Here is a 9,865-nt window from a genome sequence, read left to right as displayed (position 1 = left end):
CTGTGCATAGCAAGTTGATGCAACGCTATGGCACAGAGGAAGCCCTACAGAAGATACTGTGCCACAAGGCACCCAAGCTGCACAAGGACATTGTCTGTCTTGTCACGAACGGAATTATGGATGCACCATCCAAACTTCAAGGCACCAAAAATCTGGACTCTACACTCAACTTGAAAGAATTGACAGCCTTGTTTAATGAAATGACAACCCGTCAATCTTTGAATAAGAAAGCTGAGCAGAGCAGCATCAAGATTGAGATTGAACAGCGGGAGTGGTCCACTGTGGAACAAGTGACATCCGGTTCCACCAGCTTCATTAGGGAGCTTATATTAGAAGAAGTCCTGATGAAGCTTGTCCAGAAGATATGCCGTATGCCAAAAAGGACCAACAAGCGTCAGCGCATCCAGATCAGTGATCTGGTGACTGAGCTGATCCGATTGTTTGATGAGGAGGTGGCCAAATATCTGATTGAGGAAATGGAAAGGCAGCAAAAAAAGTTTCAATTCTAAGATGACATCGAAGCTGGCAGATGCCATCTCCACTGACCTTGGGAAGTTCAAGCGTTTAAAACGCTCCTTGAAAATTTACGATTTATTTGAGGATCAGGAGATGCTTTCCATTGTCTCTGTCATTGTTTCCCACAAGCTACTGGCCATCTTGAAACCCTCAGTTTCCAACCCATATGACCGTGAGACCTCAGACCTTGAAGACTCATGCAGTAATGATTTGGAGGATGCGGAATCTGAGGGGGTGCATTATGCCACCGGCAGAAACGTAAGACAAGCTCAGATTACTCTTGAATGGTCATTGGTTGTGCTTTTTGATATCGGCACCAGTAAATATAGTTGTATAATTATAAGAATATGTAAAGGAAGTGAAATTGTGCATTGAATTGTGCATTCTTGAATTCTGATCACAGTCCAACATGAGCATTGTCCTTACAGACACTACAAACCAGCCAGAGATGTACATTACTTGTGGATTCTCCACCTATGAGTGAGTATTCCTGGTGGGAAATGTTCTTATTTGACAATTATATATAAAGAAGTATAAAGTATAAAAAAATAAAATAAAGTATAAAATAAATTGTTTTTTCAGACAATTGTCCATCTGAAATTCTTACATATGTTCATCTTCTTGCCAGTTAAATTATCCAAGATGAGAAAAGGCATCCGGGACTTCTTCTGGGGAGTCCAGAAGGCCTGGAAACACTTGGGTCACCTGCAAGTCCTCTGGGTCCTCTGATGGGTAGCCTGGATGACGTGCAGCCCATGTCAGTTGCTTTTGCCAGGCTACATCTGAGGAGGACACCACAACTGGCCTCAATACAACATTTTTATTTTTGTTGGTCATTTCTGTTTTCATTTTGAATCCCCTAATGCTGCTATATTTGAACCAGGCTGTCAGTGGACTAGCTTACCATTAGTTTATACTCCTTATGGAAGATCCACTATAGGCTAGTCAACACCAAAATTCCATCTGGGTCTTTTGATCCCTTATTAGCTCCCACTCCTGTAACTAGGAATGTGAGCTTCTAAATGTCATTCAGACATCTACAGCTTCTCCTGTGATTAGGAAGATAAGCTAAGAAGCCCAACCAATTGACTAGATGTGCTGTACATCTGATGCCCTCTCCCTATTGTAATCATTGATCCACGTCCATTGCAGCCTCTAAATTTGATGTAGATATCTAGCCTAAATTAAAAAATGACAAGGAGGGTAGGCCGACAGCAGCTTCTACTCTTACGATTAGGAAAGTGGTGCTAAACTTTTTGGGCTTTGAGGAACTATGTATTTGTTTTTTCAATCACTTACATACTTTTTAATGGTTGTTTTAATAAAGCATTTGCATTGCAGATTTAGATTAATATTGTATCTTTCAGAATTGTTTAATTTAGGTTTTCATTTGATGACATGGGACTAAAGCATAGTTTATACCCTACATACGTACACAAGAAATAACTACAAGCAGCTACACAAAAAAAGCTCTACATAAGAACGCAGCATCAGCATTTTGTGAAGCGTTCTTGTGTTGCACACGAAGGGTATGAACTAGGCTTAGTCATTTTATGACTACAATAAGGGTATATAATGATATCCATAGTGCAGTATTAAAGATATTCATTATGGAGCTTTATATTATAGTAGAAATAATGTAAATGAATAAAAGTGAACTGATGTATGTCAACTTGATGGCGATATTTGCTCGCTCAACTAAAGCTATATTGGTGTTAGGTCTGAAGTTGCATGACATTCACGTATTTATTTAATTGTCACGGCCCTGAAAGAGGTAGAAAAGGCCTCAAGATGGTGACAAATATCTTCTGTCAGACAATCTAATCAATGTATTTATCACATGCGCTGAGAAGAACAGGTGAAATGCATACTTACATCTTCCTCTAACTCTGCCTTGGCAGAGAAGGGCTTGATGAATCATGTACAGTATATGGACCAGCATCCCAGTGGAATGCTTTTGACCCTTTGTAGAGTCCATGCCCCGACGAATTGAGGCTGATCTGAGGGGGAAAAAGGGTGCAACTAAATATTAGGAAGGTGTTCATTATGTTTTGTGCACTCAGTGTATATACTTCAGGTTGTATATATTTGAAGTTTCCGGAGCATGTGAGTCTTACGGCCAAGCTGCCATATTCTTGCATGTATTCTGCATCCGGAACCGTGAAGCCTGGCACACGAGTTTAGTATGATTTGATATATGATATTTATGCACCACATGTTTATGTGACTACTCTGTTTTCCTAATTTGGGGAGACAAAGAAAGTAATACTTTCAGAAGAGGACTTAGACATATTGAAAAAGAGGACTTTATCATGGCCCATTCATACTAGCAGGGAAGCCCCTCTCTCAGAGGCTGAGGCGAAGAGGAGTCGTCGTAAGCCCACTCCATGTGAGTGGCTTTACCGTAACCTCAGGCACAGTGGAACGGTGGAAACTCATCTATATAATTGTGTTGAGGAGATCCAGACTGCATTTCAAATGGCACCCTATTCACTATACAATGCATTACTTTTGACCAGGGCCCATAGGGGTCTAGTCAAAAGTAGTGCACTGTATAGAGTGCCATTTGGGATGCAAGTTCAGACTCAGCTTTAATAAGGGGATTAGGTCTGCTAGCCAGTGTTCCGTCTCTCTCTCTCTCTCCCTCTCCTGCAGGCATGCTCATGTAGAATAAGGTGTTTTCGGGGCATGATGACTCAGCTCATTGGTGACCAAACTCACCTTTTGTAGTGTGGTGTTTATACTGCTGCTACACCTTAATCAGGACCTCATCCCCCGGCTAATTAAGTATCTGGTGAACGAGATGACCTTAATCATAACTTGTGGGCCAGTATGTTGTGTGGCAACCCTGCCTGTTAGTAGTTTGACACACATAATGCTTTACTTGAAGGCTACCTACATTAGGACTTCATAACACTTTCATCACCCAGTTATACAATGGGTGGGTATAATCCGGAATGCTGATTGGTTAAAAGCGCATTCCAGCCGGTGTCTATTCCACAAGTTACCACCAGCTAAATCTATGACGTTAAAATGCTTATGTACTCTGTTCCATCTGACTGTCTCATCAGCCCAGGCAGGGAAGTTATAAACTTGATCTCCACTATAAAAAGCAACTAGACATTATCTCACATTTCTTTAGACTAACATTTAGTTTTCAAAAGCGGAGATTTGTATAAACATTAGTCTCTCTCCAACATCTGCAACATTGTTTCAAATATTCAAATTCGATCTCCAACTGTCCCATAGTAATGAACGTGTAGGGGGTCGGGAGTCGGGACGAGAAAGAGAGATGCCAGGCAGCGTTTCTCAGCCAGTCAAAATAATTAATCAGCTGGCATAATTTTTATGGATATATACAAAGGTCAATTGAAAAAAGGTCAAACGAAAGGAAGGGCAGCGAGTTTGCAGTCTTTCCAGCTCCAGTTTGAAGTGATTGTGTTAGCTGTGTTGTTGGCTAGCTCCTCTGAACAATAGTGTCGTAACAAGAGCATTTTTTTTTATGCCGGGTGAAATCGTAACTGATTAGCTCATTGTTATTGATGTATCTTTGAAGACGGTGTTTGGAGGATATTGTCACGCCTGCTCCCACTCCCTCTTCGCGCCAGGCTACCTGTTTGTACATGCCCCTGTCACCATCACTACAATATCTCCAGCACAACGCTGGAAATGTGTCCGCATCCACAGAAACTAGTCCCATCATTCTATGACGAACACAGATGGTTTTATATCAAATTCAGAGAGAGAGGCAGAGAGACTGACACTTTTGTCTTGCCCATTCACCCTCTGAACGGCACACAATCCATGTATCAATTGTCTCGTCTTCTTTTTCTGTATTATGGTGGTCCACAAATAAATGTCATAGGTGCATGCTGCTGTATTGGCTGTGTATCAGTCTACTATTCTATAGTATGAATTCATTACACTTTGTGAATAAAAAAATATGAAAAATAAAACTAAATACAAAAACAATTGCTTTACCAACTAACCCTGATCCCATTAAAACCTCACCACAATTCCACTACTTTGGCCCTATCTGATACTACTCCAGGCCAGCAGCCTGGGAGGATGGGACATCATCATTCAACATCTTGTAACTCTGGATTTCTACATATTTTGCAATGGGACAGTGAGAACTTTTTATAACAAATGTCATGCAATTATACTCAGTATGCATTGGAGCACAGATAAAACATTTGCAGTTTTCCCCCCTCAAATTGACCCATTTTGCCATGGGGTGGATCGAAATGTTTGCAGATTTAAAGCAAATTTCCTGCAATTCTACACATTTTTGTAATGACTTATGCCATGTTAATAAGATATCGGAGTGTGAATGACTAACAAAATAAATGGGTGCCCTCTGGAGGTCAGGGCCCCTGGGCACGGCATTTGGCCATAATTATTACTAGTTTAGATAGCCGGCTAAACTACACTACATTACCAAAAGTATGTGGACACCTGCTCGTCGAACATCTCATTCCAAAATCATGGGCATTAATAAGGAGTTGGTTCCCCCTTTGCTGCTATAACACTAGATGTTGGAACATTGCTGCAGGGACTTGCTTTAAGTTCAGCCACAAGAGCATTAGTGAGGTCGGGCACTGATGTTGGGCGATTAGGCCTGGCTCGCTGTCAGCGTTCCAATTCATCCCAAAGGTGTTCAATGGGGTTGAGGTCAGGGCTCTGTTCAGGTGAGTCAAGTTCTTCCACACCGATCTCGACAAACCATTTCTGTATGGACCTCGCTTTGTGCATGGGGGAATTGTCATGCTGAAACAGGACAGCGCCTTCCCCACACTGTTGTCACAAAGTTAAAAGCACAGAATAGTCTAGAACGGCATTGTATGCTGTAGTGTTAAGATTTCCTTTCACTGGTACTAAGGGGCCCAGCCCAAACCATGGAAAACAGCCCCAGACCATTATTCCTCCTCTAACAAACTTTGCAGTTGGCAGTATGCATTGGGGCAGGTAGCATTCTCCTGGCATTCGCCAGACCCAGAATCGTCTGTTGTTCCAGATGGTGAGGCTTGATTCATCACTCCAGAGAAAGTGTTTCCACTGCGGCGAGCTTTACACCACTCTAGCCGACGCTTGGCATTGTGCATGTGGATTTAAGGCTTGTTGTGGCTGCTCGGCCATGGAAACCCATTTCATGAGGCTCCCGACAAACAGTTCTTGTCCTGACGTTGCTCCAGGACGCAGTTTGGAATGTGGCAGTAACTGTTGCAACCGAGGACAGACAATATTTACGCGTTACACTCTTCAGCACTCGGCGGTCCCGTTCTGTGAGATTGTGTGACCTACCACTTTGCGGATGAGCCGTTGTTGCCCTTTGACAGTTCCCACTTCACAATAATAGCTCTTACAGTTGACTAGGGCAGCTCTAGTAGGGCTGAAATTTTACAAACTGACTTGTTGGAAAGGTAGCATTCATTAACGATGCCACATTGAAAGTCACTGAGCTCTTCAGTAAGGCCTATGGAAATTGCATGGCTGTGTGCTTGATTTTATATACCTGTCAGCAACGGGTGTGGCTGAATTCGCCGAATCCACTAATTTGAAGGGGTGTCCACATACTGCACGTATATGCACAACCACATTTTACTGAGTTAAAGTTTTGGGGGGTACGTTTATTTCTTTATTTTTGGTCGGGGGGCCCTCTAGCAGTCGGGGGCCCTATGCAACTGCTTATGTCGCTTATGCCTGGAACCGGCACTGATGTTCAGTGTTCAAAGCCACCTCTGTTCCTTTTGACATTCTATACCCTGAGTTGCTCAATATCAAGTACGCCATTTAGCAGACGCATTTTATCCAAAATTTGAAAACAGGTTGAAGATTCCTTTTTCATTGTCTGTTGTCATGTTTTAACCAATGGAACATCACAAAGAGAGCAGTCTCCTTGCCAGACAAATGCATGTGTTGAATGCAGTATACTTAGAGATGTGACTGACAAGTGTACATCTCCCTATATGTATGCGTCAGGGTTACAAATACTGTACATGTATTCCCTGAGAACTGGTGGCGCTTTTCTCTCCCTCATCTGCCTCACAGCACCTAATGAGATATATAAGATATTCAGATATGGTCTGAACACACACTCCAGAGCCCAACAGAGAATAATCAATAATCAATATGTGAACCTATTACTCCACTAGAACACAGTGGCTCTAAATTGCTTTCTGCTTCAGCGGGTAAGCATTAGAAAGCTCATGTCTCCTTCATGTCTGGAAAGCACGACTAAACATGATTTAAGGAAGGAAATTAATATTATGTAATATATATTGAATTAAGCTGCCTATTGTATATAAGCGGACTAAAATTATACTATGGCATTATTCATTGTCGGGTAAAGTCAGTGATATGACATATGGTATGTTTATTGAGGCAAGTAGAAAATGGGAAGAGAGGGGCTTAAAGTCAGACTTAAGAACATCCAACAGTTGTGCGTGCATCAGGCAAGTGCATTACCTAAGTCAGACTTTTATGTGGAAAGCTCACTGATGATCTTTCTTTGAAGTCATGTTATTATAATCTTTGAAGTTTATTATTCAAAAAGTGATAGCATCATTGTTGACCGGACCAAAGGAGGATGGTAAAAGAGAAATGTTGTCTACCCTGTGTGGAAATAAATCACCCTACAGCTTTTTCTTGTATATTATTCTGTGCTGAGACTAAATAATCATAGGCCATAAGGCTGCCTGTTAATCCATCATCTCTGTACTCTTTTCTTCAAGTCATCCTGGCCAGGGACGGCAAAAAGTGATACAATACGGTCAAAATCACACTGGCAGGAAAGGCCTGATATGTCCTTTACAGAAGACCTGTCAACTGATCTCTGTATCTCAAACTGTAACTCTAGAGGTTCAGTTGAGTAACACTGTTATCTACAATATTTTAAATATCATCCTGTTCTGTCAATGATAATCTTGGTATCTAACATACTGTAACTAGAGGTATTTTATTCCTATCCATATGCAATATTGTAAATACCATTCTTAAATCACCACAAATGCATAAACTAAATCTCTTTTCCTGTCAGTTGCTAGATTTCCATCCAATTGGAAATGTTTTAATCAATCACTTCACATGAACAAACTAACAAAAACAAGAAATGTGAAAACTCAAAACAGTCCTATCTGGTGCAAACACAGAGACAGGAACAATCACCCACAAACACACAGTGACACCCAGGCTACCTAAGTATGATTCTCAATCAGAGACAACTAATGACACCTGCCTCTGATTGAGAACCATACTAGGCCGAAACATAGAAAAACAAACATAGACTGCCCACCCAACTCACGCCCTGACCATACTAAATAATGACAAAACAAAGAAAATAAAGGTCAGAACGTGACAGTACCCCCCCCCCCCCCCCCCCAAAGGTGCGGACTCCGGCCGCAAAACCTTAACCTATAGGGGAGGGTCTGGGCGGGACGCGGACCCCACTTCACCATTGTCTCAGTCCGCCTTATTGTCCGCCTCCGTGGCTTTCTAACCATGGCCACTCTTCTCAATGGACAGAGGGGCGGCAGCTCGGGGCAGAGGGGCGGCAGCTCTGGGCAGAGGGGCTCTGGCGGCCCCTGGCTGACTGGGGGCACTGGCGGCCCCTGGCTGACTGGCGGCACTGGCGGCCCCTGGCAGACGGGCGGCACTGGCGGCTCCGGGCAGACGGGCGGCACTGGCGGCGCTGGGCAGACGGGCGGCAGTGGCGGCCCCTGGCAGACGGGCGGCACTGGCGGCCCCTGGCAGACGGGCGGCTCCTGGCAGACGGGCGGCACTGGCGGCCCCTGGCAGACGGGCGGCACTGGCGGCCCCTGGCTGACTGGCGGCACTGGCGGCCCCTGGCAGACGGGCGGCACTGGCGGCCCCTGGCAGACGGGCGGCACTGGCGGCCCCTGGCAGACGGGCGGCTCCTGGCAGACGGGCGGTACTGGCGGCTCCGGGCAGACGGGCGGCACTGGCGGCGCTGGGCAGACGGGCGGCACTGGGCAGACGGGAAGCTCAGATGGCGCTGGGCAGACGAGAAGCTCCGGCAACGCTGGACTGAGTAGCTCTCGTAGCGCCGAACAGGCGGGAGACTCCGGCAGCGCTGGAGAGGAGGGAGACTCCGGCAGCGCTGGACAAGCGAGGCGCACTGTAGGCCTGATGCGTGGTGCTGGCACTGGTGGTACTGGGCCGAGGTCACGCACAGGAAGCCTGGTGCGGGGAGCTGCTACCGGAGGGCTGGGGTGTGGAGGTGGTACTGGAAAGATCGGACCGTGCAGGCGCACTGGAGCTCTTGAGCACCGAGCCTGCCCAACCTTACCCGGTTGAATGGTCCCGGTCGCCCTGCCAGTGCGGCGAGGTGGAATAGCCCGCACTGGGCTATGCAGGCGAACCGGAGACACCGTGCGCAAGGCTGGTGCCATGTAAGCCGGCCCAAGGAGACGCACTGGGGACCAGATGCGTAGAGCCGGCTTCATGGCACTTGGCTCGACGCTCACTCTAGCCCGGCCGATACGCGGAGCTGGAATGTACCGCACCGGGCTATGCACCCGCACTGGAGACACCGTGTGCACCACAGCATAACACGGTGCCTGCCCGGTCTCTCTAGCCCCCCGGTAAGCACAGGGAGTTTGCGCAGGTCTCCTACCTGGCGTAGCAATACTCTCTGTTAGCCCCCTCCCAATAAATTTTTGGGGCTGACTCCCGGGCTTCCTTGCCAACCGTGTTCCCTCATATCGCCGGCTCCTCTCTCTGGCTGCCTCTGCTCTCCTCGCTGCCTCCACCTGTTCCCATGGAAGGCGATCCTTTCCCGCCAGGATCTCCTCCCATGTGTAGCAACCCTTGCCGTCCAACACATCGTCCCAAGTCCATTCCTCTTTGCGCCACTGTTGCTTCTCCTGCTGCTGCTTTTGCCGTTGCCCGTTACCACGCCGCTTGGTCCTGTTGTGGTGGGTGATTCTGTAAGGGATTTCTTCCATTGACGGAGAGGCGGACCAAAGCGCAGCGTGGTTGTTTTGATTCATGTTTTAATCAATCACTTCACATGAACAAACTAACTGTCACGTTCTGACCTCTATTTCTGTTGTTTTGTATTTATTTAGTATGGTCAGGGCGTGAGTTGGGTGGGCAGTCTATGTTTGTTTTTCTATGTTTTGGGGCATTTCTATGTTTTCGGCCTAGTATGGTTCTCAATCAGAGGCAGGTGTCATTAGTTGTCTCTGATTGAGAATCATACTTAGGTAGCCTGGGTTTCACTGTGTGTTTGTGGGTGATTGTTCCTGTCACTGTGTTTGTTGTCACAGGATAGGACTGTTTTGCGTTCTCACATTTCTTGTTTTTGTTAGTTTGTTCATGTGTAGTG

At 45.7% G+C, this 9,865-nt stretch overlaps 1 long non-coding RNA gene across 1 annotated transcript in view; it reads right to left on the bottom strand.

Moving 5' to 3' along the window:
* Positions 1 to 1,143: 1,143 nt before the first annotated feature.
* The window catches only part of LOC118941130, a 28,988-nt gene continuing 20,266 nt past the window's right edge, over positions 1,144 to 9,865 (bottom strand). Inside the window, exons 2-3 of the long non-coding RNA XR_005037426.1 lie at positions 2,392 to 2,516; positions 1,144 to 1,298 (exon numbers count right to left, since the gene is read on the bottom strand). This is a non-coding gene — a long non-coding RNA (uncharacterized LOC118941130). The remainder of the gene's footprint in view (positions 1,299 to 2,391; positions 2,517 to 9,865) is intronic.

This window comes from Oncorhynchus mykiss, chromosome 2 (genome assembly GCF_013265735.2).
Source record: "Oncorhynchus mykiss isolate Arlee chromosome 2, USDA_OmykA_1.1, whole genome shotgun sequence".
NCBI lineage: Eukaryota > Metazoa > Chordata > Actinopteri > Salmoniformes > Salmonidae > Oncorhynchus > Oncorhynchus mykiss.
Note: the sequence above shows the minus strand (reverse complement) of the source record. Positions and strands in the feature narration are given on the sequence as shown.